General features: G+C 37.8%; 1 protein-coding gene across 1 annotated transcript in view; it reads left to right on the forward strand.

Moving 5' to 3' along the window:
* LOC110159301 (protein tyrosine phosphatase receptor type D) overlaps positions 1–20,642 on the forward strand; it is a 289,285-nt gene that overhangs the window by 71,608 nt on the left and 197,035 nt on the right. Inside the window, exon 2 of the mRNA XM_055156330.1 lies at positions 2,879–2,917. The gene's annotated coding sequence lies outside the window, so the exon portion shown is untranslated. The remainder of the gene's footprint in view (positions 1–2,878; positions 2,918–20,642) is intronic.

Genomic DNA, 20,642 nt, shown 5'->3' on the forward strand with positions numbered 1-20,642 from the left:
TTCCTCAGGACAATATCCGAGGTGTGTGAGAGTAAAAAAGCCCCTTCGTCCCGGTTTATAGTCTCGTGGTTACGTTTCCATATTTCAATTGCCTCTTTAATGCAGTGACAGTGTTTGTTTTCCTCTATCCCAATGATGTTTGCTCCATCCCAGTCCATAATGTGGTTCTCTCTTTTACCTACTGGGATACTGTCCTGAGGAAGTCGTACTACAGATGGCGCTGTCGTACTGCCTCCACCGGTAGAAAAACAGCGCCAAAACCTGTATAAATCAGCTGACTAGACACATCATAGTAACACCACGTGACCACTCTGAGGAAGATCGCTAGTGAGCAGTCGAAACTGTCAAGTATGAAAACAAACTCTTGGTCTGAAACAAAGAACCTAATGACATACAGTATTTTTGGTATATTTTACTGAATTATTTTGTTACAACACTACAGTTTTGTTGCTTGTTTAGTGGAACGAAACTCATTTATGCATCACATTTGACATTTTCACTGTTTTGATGATTAAAATATTTGTGTTTCATATTCACTTTGCGCAAGAAGCGGTTTAACAAAGACTTTTCGTATCACAGCATGATTTAGCCTTTATTTTTTATCGAACCGTATCGAATCAATTTGAAATATATCATATCAAACCGAAAGTGCACTGTATCGAGATATGTATCGTATTGCGGCCTGTGTATCGTATCAGCAACTTCTTAATGATACCCAGTCCTGTGTTACTGTGTCACCTCTCCACTGATCTGACCTATAACATGGCCAAGTGGTGTTACCTGCTTCTAGTTTAAAAATCTTTAATACATCATTTCAAAATAGTACGCACCGTTTTTGTTACTACAGTATACTTTGGGAACTTCTGGTTACACATTTAGCTGTATTCGGAATAGCCAGTTCACACTTTGACCTTATTCTAATTACAACAGATTTCTATTTGAAAATGTCAGGGATTTGTCACTTCTGTATGAATCCACGCATTCACTGGATTCACACTAAGCCTCTGCCCAGCGTGTGATTACACCCAGCAAATAGACTGCACCATGTACATCGCACTATTGCCATTTGCCCTAACTCCACGCTATAGTCCGCATATAAACTAGGCATCATGTCCTTTCAGCGTTTTGACAGCCGCAGTTCACATGCTTAGCCTTTATATTTGTGCAGCCATGTTCCTCTACCAGATTCAGCTGCACTGCCAAGGGAAAAAAAAAAAAAAAAAAAGAGTATTGTGGTTCTATGCTGTTTACTTTCACTTATTTCTATTCTTGAATGTATATTTATTCTTGTCCACATATATTTGAGGACTGTTGTGTGTTATTTTTCCTTTTCCTAATCTGTTTTAAGACACAAAAAGGTGCTCAGAAAGATACCTTTAACCCTATTTACAGTGCAAATGTTCTGGTCTTAGTGAGGTAGACACTAACAGCAATGTGTGGGTAATACAAGACTAAAGATATGCACTGTGGCTCAAACTGTTGTTGTGTCCTTGAGTTAGACGTTTCACCCAGTTTGGCTCCAGTGTAGTATAGTATGAGTGTTTGTAGGACACTGGATGCCCATTTGTATTGTCCTGACCAAAAAACTAAACAACAACAACAACAAAAATCAATCAGCCAATTAAAATACAGGATAGTGTTTCCAGAGGATGTATCAGATCAAGCTGCAAGTTGTGTGAGTAAATAGAGAGTAGTAGTAGTGTGAGCAAATAGAGAGAGAAAAGTGAGTCAAATGTGTGATAAATGGGTCATTGTTCTCCCTATGCTGGGATTTGCTTATAATGGGAAATGCAGAAGATGAATGAATCCACTACCAGTAAAAAGTAAAAAGGATTCTCATTCATGTTTTATTTCTTTATCTTTAGTACGTTTTACATTGTAGATACATTCAAGATGTACGGAATTATGAAGTAAAGAATAAATTAAGGCCCCGTCCACACTAATACGACTGAAAACGGCTCCAGAGACGGAATGAGCTCCCACAAATTCATCTGAGTACGGATCTAATCTGACGCCTGAAAACACTGATACGCTGATTTAGGTCTATGTATCTCAAAGTAGCTAATTCACTGCCAAAACACTAGTCGGGTAGTATATATTCATACATACGGTCTATGTGTATGACCTGCAGACGTATAATCTCTGAAACGTTTCACATCAATCATCTCCAACGCGACAGAAACACAGAACAGACTCACCATCAGCAGAACACTCCTCTGTCACAGAAAGAACACATATAATCCACTGAGTTGTGTTCTTTAGTCTGAAGGAAGCTGAACTGCATCAGCGCACAATAGCGAGCTGTTTTGAGTGCTTAGTTTATGCAAATTAGCCATGCGGTTTTAAGTTTTGTTTCTGTAAAACGTAAACACATATGCTCAAAGCTGTGTGGATAAGGAAGGATTGCGGACACAGAAACGACGGTGATACGCTGATTCGTTTCAGTGTGAACGGGGTCTAAGATTCCTCAAAGCACACATCCTTTACGCTGCAAATGCTTGGCTTTCTCTCAGTGAGCTTCATGATGAAGTCTCCTGAAATGGTTTTCATAGATGTGATTTGTCAGGATCAGGGAATGCCAATAGTGCAAAGCAGTGATTAAAGCAAAGGGTCGTTACTTAGAATAATGTTGAGGTATTTCACACTTTTTCTTTACAACATTCCTTACTGTATGTGTTCGTTCATTCAGTGAGAAGCTACAGTACAAAGAATCATTAACACTGCGATAAAACATGAAATGAAACAGAAACTTTTCACTGGTAGAAAAACAGTTCATTTGATTTCATTCCATTTTATCAAGTGACATTGTGATTTCCTGCTGAACTGTGATTTCCTGAACCTCTCTGATCTTTCCCTGATTTGTGTTGTCCTCCCACAGCTCTTGAACTCCTGGGACCGGCTGCTTGAGTGCTGAAAGGTAAGACTCTTATTATCAAATCATTGCTGTGTCAAGCTCCCCATACACTCGCTGACAAAGATGGGTGGTGGCATTTCCTGCTAGCTTTCCATTTGGGATTGTGCTAACGCCGGCTGCAGCACAAGCCAGTCTCTGAGGGTTGAGAGCCGAAGGAACTCTTGCACTTTTCTCCCCCACTGTTTAATTAGCATGGCCTGGCAGACTGGCGGAGCTGCTTTAGCAATCACGAATCCTGCCCAGCCAATAAGAAGTGGTGTTCAAGCACGTCTGACAGAGATAAATGGCGTGCTACGGCATCTCGGCTTCAGCTCGCCGTCCCCAATGCAATAGTGCCGTGTGCAGAGAACAGAGGCGCACATCTAAGTGAGCATTTAGGTCATTCAATAACAGTAGAAATCTACACAGTTGTCCTTTCTCGTGTGGAGGCGGTGGCTTTGTCAGTTTTGGTTCAAGTGTCTGATCAGCCAGAACATTATGACCACCTCTCCATTTACAAACAGAGACATTTGATTCCAATGTTTTGCTTCATTGTTTCTTTCTTGAACTGCAGACCAAGAAATACTACTACTACTTCTACCACCACCTACTACATATTACCACTACTACTACAACTATTATTACGACCACGACAACTACCACCTACTACTACTACTACTGCCTACAACCTACTACAACTTGCTACTATGTACTACAACCTCCTACTACCTATTACTACCACCACTACCACCTACTACTACTACTACTACTACTACCACCACACCTACAGCCTACTACCACGACTACTAGTAAGTAAGTAAGAAAGTACCTACTATGACTTGCTGCTACTATTACTACTACTACTACCACCACCACACTACAACTCCCAACTACTACTACTGCTCCTACTGCTACTACCTATTACTACTACCACCACAACACCACTGCTACTACCATTACAACTACTACTACTACTATACTACTACTACTACTACTACCCACTACTTACTACCTGGTACTGCATCCTACTACAACCTGTTACATCCTACTACTACCACTACTACCACTACTACTACCACTACTACTACCACTACACTACTACTACTACGACTACTACTACCACTACTACTACCACTACTACTACCACTACACTACTACTACACTACCACTACGACTACTACTACTACTACTACTACTACTACTACACTACTACTACTACACTACTACTACTACTACTACTACTACTACTGACTACTACTACACTACTACTACCACTACTACTACCACTACTACACTACTACTACTAACTACTACTACTAACTACCACTACTACTACACTACTACTACTACTACTACTAACTACTACTACTACTACTACTACTACTACTACTACTACCTACTACTAACTACTACTACGACTACTACTACCACTACTACTATACTACACTACTACTACACTACTACTACGAACTACTACTACTACTACTACTACCACTACTACTACACTACTACTACCACTACTACTACAACTACTACTACTACTACTACTACTACTACTACTACTACTACTATTACTACTACTACTACTACTACTAGCTACAATTACTATTATTTGAAGCAAAGCTCCCAAGTTCTTTGTGGTTCACTTTAGTACTGAAGGTCTGCCATCTACTTGTCTCTATAGAGATGATGTCTGGAATGTTCCACAGTATAACATTAAAGTTATCAACGGAGACATGCAGGTCAAGTTACAGGTCAGATCTGTGAAAAGGCAACCCCACACACAGTAAGAATTAATTGTAGCATCCAAAGAAGTCTTCTGTTTGTTTCACATTTGTTTCACGTGTCATCATTTGCCACTATTACAAAACTATAATTGAAATGGACAGAAGTTTGGCTTTTCTTTTAAGCTAACTCGATTTTACCCATATGTGCAGAATGACAGACAGCAGCTCTTAAATGTATCAACATGCAGACTGAGATCCAGATGCCCAGCTCATCCAAGCGTTCCCTAATCATACCAAAACATCACACCATGTGGATACACAGCTGAAACTCACCGTTTGTTTTGAGCAGATATATATTTAGTTCTTTTGAATAGACATGGCTACTTTCCAGAATCATCACCTCCAATATAATGACCAAGGATGCAGGTGGTCACAACGTTTTACTTATTATTATTACAAGGAATATTTTACTTTTTGTTTTGACTTTAGCCCACAAATCAAAGTGCATTATGAAACCTTTATGAATGAAAGTCAATCTGTGTATCATTCATTCATTTGTTTTTCAAAATAAAACCAAAAACAACAATTTTCTTCATTATTTGTCTCTAAATCCAAAATGAAAAACAGATAATGATTTGTTTTTTTCAGTTTTTGATTCTGTGTTTACATGAATGATGGAAAAAACAGATAACGACCATTTCCCGTTTCTGTGATTTAAACTGCGATGCCGGACTTTTGCGCCGCATATGGATTGAACCAGGACTGAACCAGAATTAAACCAGGACTAAACCAGGACTAAACTAGGACTAAACCAGAATTAAACTAGGACTAAACCAAGACTAAAACAGGACTAAAACAGGTCTAAAATAGGACTAAACCAGGATTAAACCAGGTCTAAACCAGGACTAAACTAGGACTACACCAGGACTAAAACAGGTCTAAACCAGGACTAAAACAGGTCTAAAATAGGACTAAACCAGGACTACACCAGGACTAAAACAGGTCTAAACCAGGACTAAACTAGAACTGAACCAGGACTGAATTAGGACTAAACCAGGTCTAAACCAGGACTAAACCAGGACTAAAACAGGACTAAACCAGGTCTAAACCAGGTCTAAACCAGGTTATCTAAACCATTTATTTATTTTATTTTTATTTTCTTCATTATTCACACTAAATCAAAAACTGAAAAAACAAATAGTTATCCTTTTTTTCATTTTGGTTTTGGAGATAAATAATGAAGAAAATTGTTGTTTGTTTCATTTTCTTATTTTTGGTTTTATTTTGAAAAACTAATGAACGACAAGCCTGCCACCAGCTTTCTCCATGGACATGTCATGATTACCACATGCTCGAAAATGTTCCACAGTATGGCATATTTCATTACCAGAGGTTGGCGGTGCGATTCCAGCTCCCCCAGATGACCGCTGTTGTTCTGCCCTCAGGAAAGACACTTCATCCGCCCTCAGTGTCCGCGTGCGCTGTTGTGTGAATGGCCGAGTGTTTCCTTGACGTAAAGAGCTTTAAGTGCCTTGAAAGTGGAAAAGCGCTCTATAAAAACGCGACCATTTAGACCGATAATTTAAATGCAATACTGTGGAAAATTTCTGCCGAAGCAATAACATCGCCACGGAGACGAGCATTTGGCAAACGCTCCACGAGAAAAGTTAGATAGTGCAACTTTTGATAATAACTTAATGTGCATACACGTTGTTGGCTTTAATATATTCAGCTGAGTTATTTTTGCAGATCATAGCATGCTAACAGTCTGAAGCAGCGGGGGCATAATTAGTGATAGGGTTTGGACATGTCGTACTGTGTTAGAATGCCTTCTTTTCATGCATTGTCTCCTCTTCACGCTCAGTTGTAAGATTCAGCTGTACTCGCTGTCCCTCGTATATAGTGAGAACATAAAATACAGCTTAAATATATTTGAATTAGAATGGCTGAAAGGAGATCGCTTGGTTTTGGAATTGAGCAATGTCTGAAAATCCAGCTACAGATACTCTTAAGGTTGTTCTTTGCTTAGAATTATGATTACACAACTGGTTTTCATTTACAGTCAAATCTTGATTAGTTGCTACTTAGAATTGTATTAATTTGCTCTGTTGACATGCACGCCAAAATCTGGGCTTTATCTGGAGGTATCAGATTATTGAAATGTCATGTAGTTACAGCTGATGTGAGAAACCGTAGCCCTGTGCAAATTGTGTAAAAAGGGCAAAGTAATATGACAAAGATAAAAATGAAAGCGAAAACGTTCAAAAAATTCATAGTACTTTGTCGTTCAAACACACTGGATCCACAGATTAATGGAGACTAAAGGTATTTTTGATGAGCAGATTTCTTAGTATGGGTTATCTGATTTCTAGTTACAGATTTTTTTTTCTGGGATACTGTCCATGAAAATGTACTCAGAATTTGTTTCATTTTTTTCAAACTCAGACTTATATAAAATTAAAAAGAGCTAATATTTAGACGTTTTTAGTGAATGGGCTATTGATCTTAAATCTTCTGCACAGGCCGATATTTTGTTTTGGTCGAGCTGCTGTCTAAAAAATACACACTACGCTTTATTTTAACACTTTAATATGAAGAGATAACTGCACAAAATGTGACTATACAGCTCTCTTAAAGGTATGTGGTAAAAATAAGAGCTATCTTCTTGTAGAAAACTGCCATTTGCTTCCAGCGTTGCTTCATTGTTCCTACTACTACTACCATCATCACAACTACCACCTACTACTATCACCAATACTACTACTACTCCTACTACTACGTAAAAAGGAAGATATTTGGACTTTTTAGTGAATGGGTTATCAGCCTTAAATCTCCAGCACAGGCCAATATTTTGTTTTGGTCGATCTGCTGCCTAAAAAATACACACAAAGCTGTATTTTAACACTTTAAAATGAAGAGATAATTGCACAAAATGTGACTACACAGCTCTTTTCAAGGTATGTGGTAAAAAAAGTCTTAACATTTTGTAGAAAACTGCCATTTTCTTCCATTTTCATTTGCTTTACTGTTCCTTTCTTGAACTGCAGACCAAGAAATACTACTACTACTACTCACCACTTACTACTATCTACTACTACAACCTGCTACTGCCGACTCCTACTACTTGATTTTTCTGGGATGTAGTCTTGCTGTATACAATTTATTTATTTATTTTCAAACTCCCATCCCTGGCTGGACTTATCTCAAATTAAAAAGAGCCGATATTTGGACTTTTTTAGTTAATGGGCTATCGGCCTTAAATCTCCAGCACAGGCCGATATTTTGTTTTGGTCAATATGGAGGAGATAACTGCACAAAATGACTACACAGCTCTGTTATAGGTTTGTGGCAGAGGTGGGGACTTGCACTCGAGTGAGACTTGAGTTAATTATTTAGTATTACTTATTTAGTTATTTAGTAAAAAAAAAAAAAAAAGTGTTGTGGGTGAGTTTGTAGTAAATTTAAACGTCAGAATTTGAGGAAAATAATCTAACTCAGCCCTATGTATCGACCCAAAAGTATCGGCCAACATTTGCTCTGGGTTCTAAACAACTGATACTGGCAGTGGCTATGAAAGCAAAAAAAAAATAAATCTACCTTTCAACCTCAAACATGCCCATGACACATATTAAAAACACAACTTTTATTCTGTACTATTCCACATTTACGGGCTATTTACAGGAGCAGAGATTTTTATTAGAATTTAGCGCAAATGTGTTTTTTTGATGCAGAACAAAGACTATTTCTGCCTTGCTTCAATAATCAACATTTTCAACAATTTGCGACCACAATTAGAGAAAGAAAGCTTTTGGGGTGTGCTCTTTCGCTCGTGGCTACAAATTGCATAAAAAGGTTTTGGTCCGGTGCCATCGTCTGGTGATTACTGGCAGAGCGGGCTGTTTGGGCGCGATGATGACTGTGTTTGTGAAGAAGGGGTTTCTCTCCATCCCCGGCCCGCTGATGTGAAGGCGGATGAAAGCGGCTTTGAGGTTACAGTACAGCTCTTGCTCTCCTCTCCTCCCTCTCTCTTTCTTTCTCTCCTCTCTCTCCCTCTCTCTCCTATCTCGGTCTGCCTGCCTCCCGCCCGCCTCTGTTGTTTCCCCATCCAATTTTCTCCATGCATTCAGCCCACTCTCCATCACCGCAACCTCTTTTGCCTGCCACCTCCTGCACTTCTCCCAACCCCTCTCTCCGAGCTTTTGTTCAACCTTGACCAGTTTTTAAGAAAAGCAGGAGAAATACGGACAGTCAAATGTCTCTGAAGATACAGGATAAAAGCTGTGTTTTTGTAGATTTTTGGGTTTGTTCTCGCCTGTCTATTATAATAAGAATAGCACTTAAAGGTCCTATATTATGCAAAATTGACTCTTGTGAGCTTTAAGCCATGTTAGAATGTTTTTATCTCAAAAACATACCCAGGGTTGCTTTTTTTCATTAACACATGTTTGAGGAATGCTATGTAATTTGTCTGTCCAGGGGTGTAACGGTGCACAAAAATCACAATTCGGTATGTACCTCGGTTTTGAAGTCATGGTTCGGTTCATTTTCATACAGTATGGGAACAAAATGCAAAAAATGTTCTTGTTGTTTATTTGTGTGTTTATTAAACCAACTATTTGTTTTAACATTACACAAACGGGAAAATAAAAATAAATGCAAAGTGCTGCTTGAGAATACTAATAAGTTAAATCAAATATTCTCAAATAATAATTTATTATGAAAAATTAATTCCTTGTAAACAGCAAACAAAACTTTTCAAAAAACAAAGTGCAGCACTAATAGTTCCAGGATGAAGTTTTACTCAATCTTCAAGAAAAAACAACTTGTCCACATTGTCTGCAGTAAGTGCAGATCTGCTGGAGGGAGTGAGGTAGTGTGAATATTAAAGAGGCGAGTCTTCCGTGTAGCTGCACATGTAGTGGCGGAATGTAAACACACACAATTTGCGCGAATTCACTCATGCACAGCCCAGTACGTACTGAACTGAACATACCGAACCGAAAGTTCCATCCCGAAGTGGTTCAGCACAAATACATGTACTGTTACACCCCAACTGTCCACATCATCCAATCTCAGAATCCTCTGTTCCACCTTATGATGTCAAGAAGCTGTAGTTTTCAAGTTAAGAGCTGCCGTTTACCTTTTGTCACTAGAGACCGGCATTTCTCTGGCTGAAAATATTTATATGATTCTAGTGAAGGTGTATAGAGTTTAAAAACACAGTGGAGCATTTCCTGTATTACCACATGACATCATAAAGCAGCACAGTGTAAGGTTTAGCAATATTAATTTTAGCTGCCCCCATCTGTATAATGCTGTAAGCTTATATAATTTTGTCATTTGTTATCGGAAACGTCAAATAATTAAATCATTTTCCTTGTGGATCAATAAAGTCTAAACTGAGCAATAGAGCTAGTAAGGTTTTATGTCTGTGCTTCAGTTTCTAAGAAAGCCTTTTTTTCTCTTATGTTTTGTACTGATGCTTCAAGTTTTTGATAAATTGTTTTATTCTTCATATATGATTTAGGTCACATGGAAGAACAGGCTTACTGTGTATATTGCCATTACACATTGGCTTTACTAGTGGTGAACATTACAAAGTAAAAGTAGTAAAGTATACATTTTAGGTATCTGTATTTTACATAAGGACATTTTCAAGTAGATACTCATTTCTCTACATCTGAGAGCAGGTATCTGTACTGTCTACTCCACTACATTTTTTAACTGGACTGAAAGTAAAAGTATTTTTTTATTATTGACTGAGTCTTGCTGAAAAGGCTGACGGTTTATTTTTAACACATTTGTAGTTAATATATAAATAAAAACAGTTAAGAAAAACATGTTATTCAGTTGTTTCTGTTGAACAAAATTTTTGATCAAAAGCAAAACATCTGAAGCTTTATTAGATTAGAAAAACTATGTGAAATTGTTTTACTTTTTACTCTTTAAATACATATTTAAACAGTTTTTTTTTTTCATGTGATACTTTTACTATTCACTATTTACTGTTTTACTATTACTATTTCACTCTAGTATCTGTACATTTAAGTAACAAAACTGAGTACTTCTTCCCCCACTGATCTTTACCAGTAGAAGTGTTTTTGTTTGTGTTTTTTGCGAGATGTTTGCTCGTATTAAACTGAACTCACACGGAAGTAAAAGGCTTAAATACTGTAGTTGTAGAGGTCTGATTCAATTTAACCACCACAAACCTGAAAAGAAAAGAGCAACTAAATCTGCAATTCATTCCAAGCTGTACTCTTGTAAGTGAACAGAACAAAGGGTTCAGGTGCGTGCCCTGAGCCATTTTGTGAAATATTCCCTTCGACCGGCCACATGGCACCTCCGAAGATAGCAACAAACGTGCATCTGTTCCCATCACGCTAGAACTCCAGCAATTCCACCTCATAGTTTAAGAAGTCTTGCAATTTATTATTTTTTTTCCGCTTGGCCTAGCTCGATCAGTCCTTAGGTAACCCGCAAGCAACTCCATAAAGCTCCTCTATTCAGTGAGGAGGAGAGGCGGCAATTAGTTTTAGAGAAATCGGAACAGAAAATTACTCTTTTCAATACAAACCAAGCCGAGGTATACACTTTTCTTTAGATTTCGTTTTTCGCTCAAGCAGACTAGTGAACAATGGTTTCATGGAGTACAAGGCACGTACTCGGAGCACTTCTGACACTTATATTATTTGTTATTGACACCACAGTTTTAAACTAGCTGCACAGATGCATTTTATTTTATTGTATTTAATCTATTTTTGTGTCTTACCTTTATCCAAAGTATATTTTAAAGGTGCATTATGTAACCCATCAAATGCTTTTCTCCATGGAGATGTTATTGTTCTGCCTGGAATGTTTCACAGTATGGCATTAAACATTTTTATCTTCATGGAGACTAAACCAGACAGAAGTTACAGGTCAGATTTGTGGAGAGGCGACCTCACACACAGTCAGAATGTTTGTTTGTCTAGATCAGGGGTGTCAAACTCAAATTCACACAGGGCCAAAATTAAAACCTGGGATGTGGGCCAAACTAAATATTTATTGAAAAATTTCAACAACATCTACATGTTTTCTCTTCTTTTGAGATATGTAATTTTAAACCTTTTCTTATTAAAATAAATATTTAATAATAATTTTGCTTAAAGATTGTAGAAATGCAGAACTATAAAATAAAAACAACATTTTAAATAAATATTGTCCCTATAGTCTATCTGTAGGCGGCGGGCCAGCTCTAATACATATTTGATATGATCTTGCGGGCCAAATATAATTATATCATGAGCCAAATTTGGCCCTTGGGCCTGAGGTTGACATGTCTAGTTTAGGTATTTTTGAGCTACAAAACCACCTGTAATTGAATAAATGTAAGGTAGAGCTGTTTAATGATTAATTTAATATTCTAGTTAAATGGTTTGATTTAAATCTATTTTACATAGTTATTCATGTAGATTTATTTGACTACATTTACATTCATTGCACCACTGAAGTTTCACTATTGTAGGGCAATTAAAAGTTATCTATGTAGGTTGGGAGTAAATGTTTATAGGCCTTATCGTTCAGTACAATACATATACTTACTCTCAAAACAACTCCTTCTATAACTTCAATATCATAAAACAAAACATTTCAAAATAAAATAAAAATCATACTTTTCTAACTTACCATTACTTCCAGGGTAATTACCAAATTTGTTTGAGCTAAAGGTCTGAGAGCTTAGGTCACTCCAATAATAAGTACCAATTGTTTTTCTGTATGCTTCCATATAAATTACCAGAGGACCCGCTGTGCTTGTGTAGTGCTCTATAGTTATAATCTAGGACATCCAAGGATCATTATGTTATCATTTGCACATTCTACAATCAGAATCAGATTTATGTTTTCAGAACAAACCAAGCCAAGGTATACACTTTTCTTTAGATTTTGTTCAAGCAGACTGGTGAACAAAGGCTTCATGCAGTACAATACATGTACTTAGAGCACTTCTGACACATATCAGATTATTTGTTATTGACGCCATAAAGGCCACGCAATCACCTTGGCTTCTGTTGGTGTTACGCAACAGGCACATCAAAGTCCAGACGTTATGCAAGGCTTTTCTGATCCGCCATTTTAGGTAATTTTCCTGTAATAAAAATATGGACTACTCTGCATTTTTATTTTGTAGGTAGGTGCAGTAAGTAGAATTTGAAAATTGGGTTACTTTAAGTGCTCGGATAAGACTGGGGCAAGACACTGGGCCTTTCTTATCTTAAATCAGTATTAAATAGTCTTTGCTTCCTGTTTATAGGTGCCAATTTGATGACTTTTCTGAATTCAAAACATTATTTAAAGGTGCATTATGTATCTTGCTGGTTGGGGGACCATCACCTGCATACATGTTTCTGTGGATATGCTATTTCTCTGCCTGGAATGTTCCACAGTATGACATTAAACAGCTCTACCTGGTTGTATTGCTCAGAAATACCTACAAAAACAGGCATTTGAACTGAACTGTGAGTGGAGTCACCTATCCATAGATCTGACCTGTAACTTGTTCTAGTTTGGCCTCCATGAATATAGAAAGGTTTAACACCATACTGTAAAACGTTCTAGACAAAGCAATAATATGTCCAAAGAGAAAAGCATTTGACGGAACCTTCACCAAAAAAGTTACACAGCACTAGCCAGGCTGGCACCACCTAGTGCCTTTGCTCAATTTCATTTCTCTCCAGCGACTAGGTCAGGAATCGGAATTCACTGGACGGTTTGCAAAAACCCCAGAAGTGCGAGTATGGGCACCAGCCAATCAGCGAAAAGCCATACATTCTGTGTTGGCAACGCTTCCTGAGATCGAGGATTTAAAGCCGGAACAAAGAGAATGTTTGGTGAATTTCATCAAGGGGAAAGACGTTATTGCCCTTCTTCCTATGGGATTTGGGAAAAGCTTAATATACCAGTTAGCAGCGCATTACATACGTCACGACCAAATAGTAGCGATTGGTTAAATGAAAAAAAGTACCTGCCTACCATCGAGCAAACGAATTCTAACACTGCGAGGACAGACGGTTTCTACGAAGTGAAACCGACTGATGAATCAGTCTAACACAACGCACCGGTGATACACAGAAGATCTTTCAGTTTCATTGAGCGTGTATATCTCACAACAGTTATCTGGTTTCTTTGCCGATATAACACATTTTTACCCCCATGTAAAATTAGCCATTTGAGGTGAGGTGAATGAAACCGGGTTCTTCATCATGGTGACTGCTCAGATGTTATATTGGGTGATTTGTTTGAAGTTTTTGAACCTCCTGACACTTTTTTGTTGTGTTATTTATAGCCTGCTCTACTTCTATCATCTGTGATTATAGTGAACACTTTAAGAAGTACAGCGCAGAATGAACAATGGATGGGAGCAGTTTTAAGTATACCAACCACCACATTATCAACCTATTGTAAATGTAATGTTTATTGTACATGATAGTTTTGTAGCCTTATAGTTTTACACTAATTGCACAGTTGCATTTTATTCTATTATAGTTTCTCTATTTTGTATCCTACTTTTATTCAAAGTATATTTTAATATTCTAGGCAAATGGTTAGATTTAAGTATCAATACAAACCACACTCAGTCTTCTAATTAAAATACAATAAGTGCACCGTCACTTCTAAGATGCCTTTCTAACTAACCATTACCATGACCTTATTGACCAAGGTAATTACTAAATTTGTTCGGGGTAAAGCTCTGAGATTTTACTAAGTACCAGATAATGAAATAGCTTTTACCCATTAAATAATTGTGTTATGTATATGTTTATAGGGTATAATTCAGAAGACATACAACATTGTCCATGTTACTTACCGTATTTTTCAGACTATAAGGTGAACTTAAAATCCTATAATTTTCTCAAAAATTTACAGTGCACCTTATAATCCTGTGTGCCTTATATATTAATTCTGGCTGTGCTTACCAACTTTGAACCAATTTAATGTGGTACACGGCGCTCAAAAATCTGTCAAAATGTTTTGTATGACTTTGGTGAGCTACAAAGCCGCATCGCGTGATGGACTGTCGGAGGATTACAGCTACTGTAGTCAGGAGCCTCACAAAGCTACTCCGACAGAAGCTGACCACATCAGGACACAAGGAGTGAGTTGTTTTTTCAGCGCTTATAGTTTATGCATATTAGCCCAGTGGCTTTAAGTTTCGTTTCTGTAAAACCTAAACAAATGTGCACAAAAAAACATTATACACATTATTACTCAATGTATATTTGAGTCCTCCTCATAGGAAATAACAATCCAAATTTAAATTATCCACCCACCCATCAGTCTCAAATGTCGTCCTTTTGTTTCGCTTAATGCATCTTATAATTCAGTGCGCCTTATAAATAAAAATAGACGAGAGAATTCAACATTATTGATATTGCACCTTATAATACGGTGCACCTTATAGTCAGAAAAATACGGTACTAGAAGATCTATTGTCCTTTTGTCTGTCATATAGTTATAATCTGACACTTGTGCATCAATATGTTATAATCTGCACATTTGAAATCACAATATTCATTTAAAACAATTTAATAAAAGAAACATATCCCTGGCTTTAGTGTTAGAAAAATGTGGTGCCCAATGTGAGCTGAAGTCACTGTAACCATCAGCACAACAAAGAGTCACTGCCAGATCTTACACGTATCACCAATTACAAAAACAAAATTGGAGAATGACGTAAGTGCAGAGCAGTGGGCCTATACCGGTCACAGACAAAATGGTGTCTTGAAAGTAAGTGCTTACAGATTGCTTAAACATGCATGCATCACTCCAAATACAAATTCATGGTGAGGAGAAGCAACTATAACAACTACAAAGTCAATTTTAATAGGCCTGCTTTAATAATTTTGCTGTTAACATGAAGTGCCCTTTGTATTGTCCAGTCCGCCCACACTCACACCTTTGGCGTATGTACTTTTCTCATTGTATTTCTTTGCACTTGAAGAGGCATGCTTGTGTTTCCATCGATTATATTTACAAGCCTTCTATATTTTACTGTGCAAATCAGAGCAATTGTTTCCAAGTGCATGCATGAATCAATGGCTGGGCGTGCGTGTGCGTGCAGCTCAATATCTCCAATTTATGTTTTAATTACGATGATCTACTAAGTGCTGTGAGCCTGGACCTGCTTTCACAAACGTGAGCCAACAAAACAGCAAGGCATGCATTGTCTGCAATACAATGGATTTTACCGTCTCAAAGACGAGCTGTAGACTTCTGTGATGGTAATAATATAACACAACATTGCACCTTTTGGATGACTTGATAAGAAAAGAATATAAAAACATGTTTATGGTTCTGTTCAAAAGGCTAAGATAACAACACCAATCAGAAATAATTCACTCCTCATTAAATTTACCACTCTTTTTTGTTCACATTATGTCTTTGTTCCAATCGCTTTTTCCTGCATAGTTGAACAAATTTGACAGTTATCATTGCTCAGAGGTTTTACAAACTACTTAATAAGTTCTTGCATCCTTTACTGTTTTGTTTTGTTTTGTTTTATTTAACTGATAACAGATTTTAAGATTAGAACAGATTAGTCTTTATCTTAAACAAGAAATTTATGGACAAGAAATTTATGGACAAGCAGTGGTCAAGAAGACATACCAAAACAAACACTGGACTCCAAAAGTGTTGTCACAATACTAAAATTTCAAACTTTTGATAGCCAAATATGATTTTAACGAAAGTTTTTTAGACAATATTGAATTTTTGAATAAAAAATTTTAGTATTTGCTTAATATATCATGTCGTCTTTAACTAGTACTGGTAAAACTGGTCTTGGTTTTACAAAAGGTCCAATTTTAGCCAGTTTTATCCAGTTTATGTTATTTTTTTCAGTACCAATACCTGCTTGAATGAACTTTAGATACTAGTTTAGTATCAATTAGTATCTAAAAAAAAAAAAAAAAAAAAAAAAAAAACGACAGCGTCAACCAGTAGTGGCAGTCCCCAGAAAAACTATACCAAAATCTAAAACAATACACTTCCAGCCAATCAAGGTTTTGAGAAATTTAAACATGCATTATAGTAAATTCTATTAAATATAAAGGCTCAGATGTCCAAACTCATGTAAAGCTTGATTAGTGCATAACAACCGTATCATAAAGGCTGTATTTTAGTTCATAAGTATAAACACAGCTGCTGCTTTCTGTGAGGTAATGCAGTCTTATATTAGCTTTCATGTGTTTGTGCCGTCACTGTTTTTCTTTGGCAGAGCTTTATATCATTTGATCACTTGCCATTAGCTGTGATAGCTCAACTGAGTGGCTCCTCGCTAGCCTGAAAGCCATATATTTTATGGAGTTATGTAATTAGGCCAGATCAATATAAGGCTGTTCTTTCACGGCTGTCTATAGCACCGTGCCGCTGGGTGCACTTACGGCTGCACTAAATATTATGGCAAGAAATTTCTGGTGGTGTTTTGAAAATTGGTTACTAAAATTATGTTTTTTGTGACACCAAGGCTTGTTATGAATTATGAGCATTTTAGCAATTTTTAAGTACCGTATTTTTTGGACTATAAGACGTACTTAAAATCGACAGTGCACCTTATAATCCGGTGCACTTTATGTTTTAATTCTGGTTGTGCTTACTAACTTACTAACCGCTTACTAACCTCGAACCAATTTTATGTGGTACACGGTGCTCAAAAATCTGTCTAGATGTTTTAGTATGACTTTGGTGAGCTACGAAGCTTCACCGCTTGATGGATTGTCGGAGCATTATGGACACTGTAGTCAGGAGCCTCGCGGAGTAAAGGAGCGAGCAGTTGTTTTTGGGTTGTTTTTTTTTTTTCACGCTTATAGTTTGTGCAAATTAGCCATGTGGTTTTAAGTTTAATTTCTGTAAAACGTAAAGAAATGTGTACAAAGCTAAATTAAATACATTATTGTTTAATCTATATTAGAGTAATCCTTGTAGAAAATAAAAATCCAAACTTTAATTATGCGCCTACATTCACATTCATAATACACATTTACTAAGATATGGAGGCAACGCTGGACAAATTACACCACGATCTGCCAATGGATCATGGACGCCTGAGCTAAGGGATCGGTCTCAAGTGTCATCCGTTTGTTTAGTTTTATAATCCGGTGTACCTTATGTTTGAAGATAGGCGAGAGAATTCAACATTATTGATATTGTGCCTTATAATTCGATGTGCCTTATAGTCCACAAAATATGGTAGTATATGTCCATCAAAGGTGCATTGTGTAACTTTTCTGGTGGAGGGTCCGCCACCAGCTAGTCTCCTTGGAGATGTTATAGCTTTGCCTTAATCATTTCACAGTATGGAAGTACACTTGATTATAACAGATCTATGGAAAAGCAAGCCTGCACGTAGTAAGAATTCATGTGTTTCAGGGTATTTTTGAGCTATAAAACACTTGTAATTGAATAAATGCAAGGCAGATGTGTTTAAGGCCCTAGTGTGGAACATTCCAGGCAAAGAAATAACATCTCCATGGAGACAAGTAAGGAGCGGACCTTCTACGGGAGAAGTTACAAAGTGCACCTTTAAATGCCTGATCATTTTGACAATGAAAATTGTGACGGAAATAAAGCTTCTCTCTCGTATACAACGCCTAGAGCTCCAGGTTAAAAAAAAACAAAAAAACTACTAAACTACTCTTTACTGAACTGTTGTGGCTGGAATGAGTACAGTTGGATCTTATTTGTGGTAAACCATGTGAACTTATGACATTTTTGGTCTTTGTCTGATATGATTGTACCTGAGAATGAAACCAAAATCCAACCATATTAAAAATACTCCCCAGAACAGAGCTTTCTAAAAACGTTGTATTTTTGGAAGGCGCATGAGACAGTTTTTCTTGATAATTAGTCAATCGCAGATGCTCCGGCAGTACTACCTATTATACTCCAGTGGAAAAATGGCCCCATAGTGCGCTGCTGTCAAGCCTCTTAAGTTGATAGCTATGTCTTTGCACGCTGCAGGAAGAATCCCTTTCTGTCAAACAGCAGCTGGTGAAGACAACATGATGCGCAGGCCATGGACGAGTGAGCCATCAAACCTCCTCTCTTTGACAGGATTTTGGCAAGAGGAGCTGCTTCACTCTGTACGGCTTTTATGGCGCATGAATCAGTGATAATTGTGCTGTGTTCTTCGCTTAAATGGAAGAACTATACCCTCAGATGTAACAGTCAAAAACTCCAGTCTGAGCAAGAGACGGAGGTGAAATGGGAGTGAATGAGATGAATCATAGTTCCCCTGGGATTAAGCTTCATTAACTGGAAAACGCTCAGTGCACAGAGTAGCGCTATGCCAATACAAGTCATATCACATAAATTATCATGATCAATAAAAGCAAGGTTACAATACGCACCAGACCGGGTTGATTTCAACATGGGATTGAAAAGGAAAATGTGCCAAGCTTCCAGATGAAAATCAGCTTGAGTTGGCTACACGTTATTGGATCTTTTTAAATCTTGGCTTGCAAATGACTTAAAATTGAAAAATAAACTGGCAATATCTATTCATTAGAGGTATGCAGGTTTTGACTCTGTTTTAAAAGTTCAAGAATGATTGCACAACAGTCTACAATAGTCCACATGGGGAGATATGAAGATTGTGATGTTTTCTACCGAGGAAAAGTGTGAGAGATTAGATTAAAATGCATGAGATGATACAGCTAGGGTGACCAGATGAGATTGGCTGAAATTCGGGACGGTGTTGGCTGAAATTCAGGACGATGTTGATGCGTTCTAAGTTGCTTTTCTTTACTAACAAACAAAAATCACATTAACTAATAAAAACACTGAGCTTTAGTTTCTCCCCTCTGTCCTCGACTTGACTCCAAACGTGGCGGCCTGGACGTGACCAAGGCGAATGTACACCTTGCGAACAGAGCGTCAAGAAGCCGTCAGGGGCTCTCTACGACAGTTTTTAGTGTTTATCAGAAAATAACTACTCAGTATTCTGTTTGTGAGTGTAAATTTCAGAACATTTAGGGCTGGATTTGGGATTTGGGACAACTGCTTAGATTTTGGGACTGTCCCTAATTTTTCAGGATGGCACTGTGGTCTTGCAGTGGTGCCCATCGCAATTAAAAGCAGCAGTTGATTTTGCGCACCTCTTTAAAGCTTGTTTGCTATACCCAGTGGTGGAAGGTAATAAAGTACAAGTAGTGAAGAACTGCACTGAAAAGTAAAAAGTACTTCTCATATGATTTCAGGTGTTATTTTTACCATGTTTGTGCTACGACTTACGGCCTTGAGTTCATGCTTCGGCTTTCAGCAAAAAAAAAAAAAAAAAGGTAAAAGTCGTTAGGAAATTAAGAAATGAATTTGTATTGTTACTTTTACTTGAGTGATTTTTGCCTCTGTTTCTGCACTTTGACATAAATAACAAATCTGAGTACTTCATCCACCACTGGCTACACCACGACTCTAACGATCCTATGCAGTACCTTAGCGTTAGACTCTCTTGCTGCTACATGTTTGTCACCAGCAATCGAGCTGTAGTGTAATCAAATCGAACCCAAACAACCTTATCTCCAGCTTTATCAGGCGCTAATTCCACTTCCAACCAAGCCTCCTTTCTCCTTTCTCCTTCATCCCTCCTCAAAAGGCCAGTGATTAGAAGTAGTCTTACAGGGTGACCATTGGCACCCATCCGGCTCACCCAGCGGGACCTGTTTGGATCTCCAGAGCTTTAGCTGCTTCTATCAACATCGAGGGATCAGCCAATTTCTCCATCCCACCCCCACTTTTCTCAAACGGGGAGTGTTTCTGGGCCTTGGTTGTAATCTCTATGGTTGCGGACAGATCTCGCGAAAGGGTCAGTGGCGATAACGGAAAGGCTCAGGGAGAGGCAGGGGAGAGGAGGGTGAAGAAGAAAGATGCAGGGGCTAAAAGCAGAGAATGCGCCTAAGTGCTGCAGGGGAGGTGGTGGCAGAGATTTAGATGAGAAACATGATTGGAGTGCAAAGCCAGTCGAGGTACAATCCACTACCAGTAAC

This window comes from Boleophthalmus pectinirostris, unplaced genomic scaffold (genome assembly GCF_026225935.1).
Source record: "Boleophthalmus pectinirostris isolate CB_2022bp ecotype Guang Dong unplaced genomic scaffold, ASM2622593v1 HiC_scaffold_20, whole genome shotgun sequence".
NCBI lineage: Eukaryota > Metazoa > Chordata > Actinopteri > Gobiiformes > Gobiidae > Boleophthalmus > Boleophthalmus pectinirostris.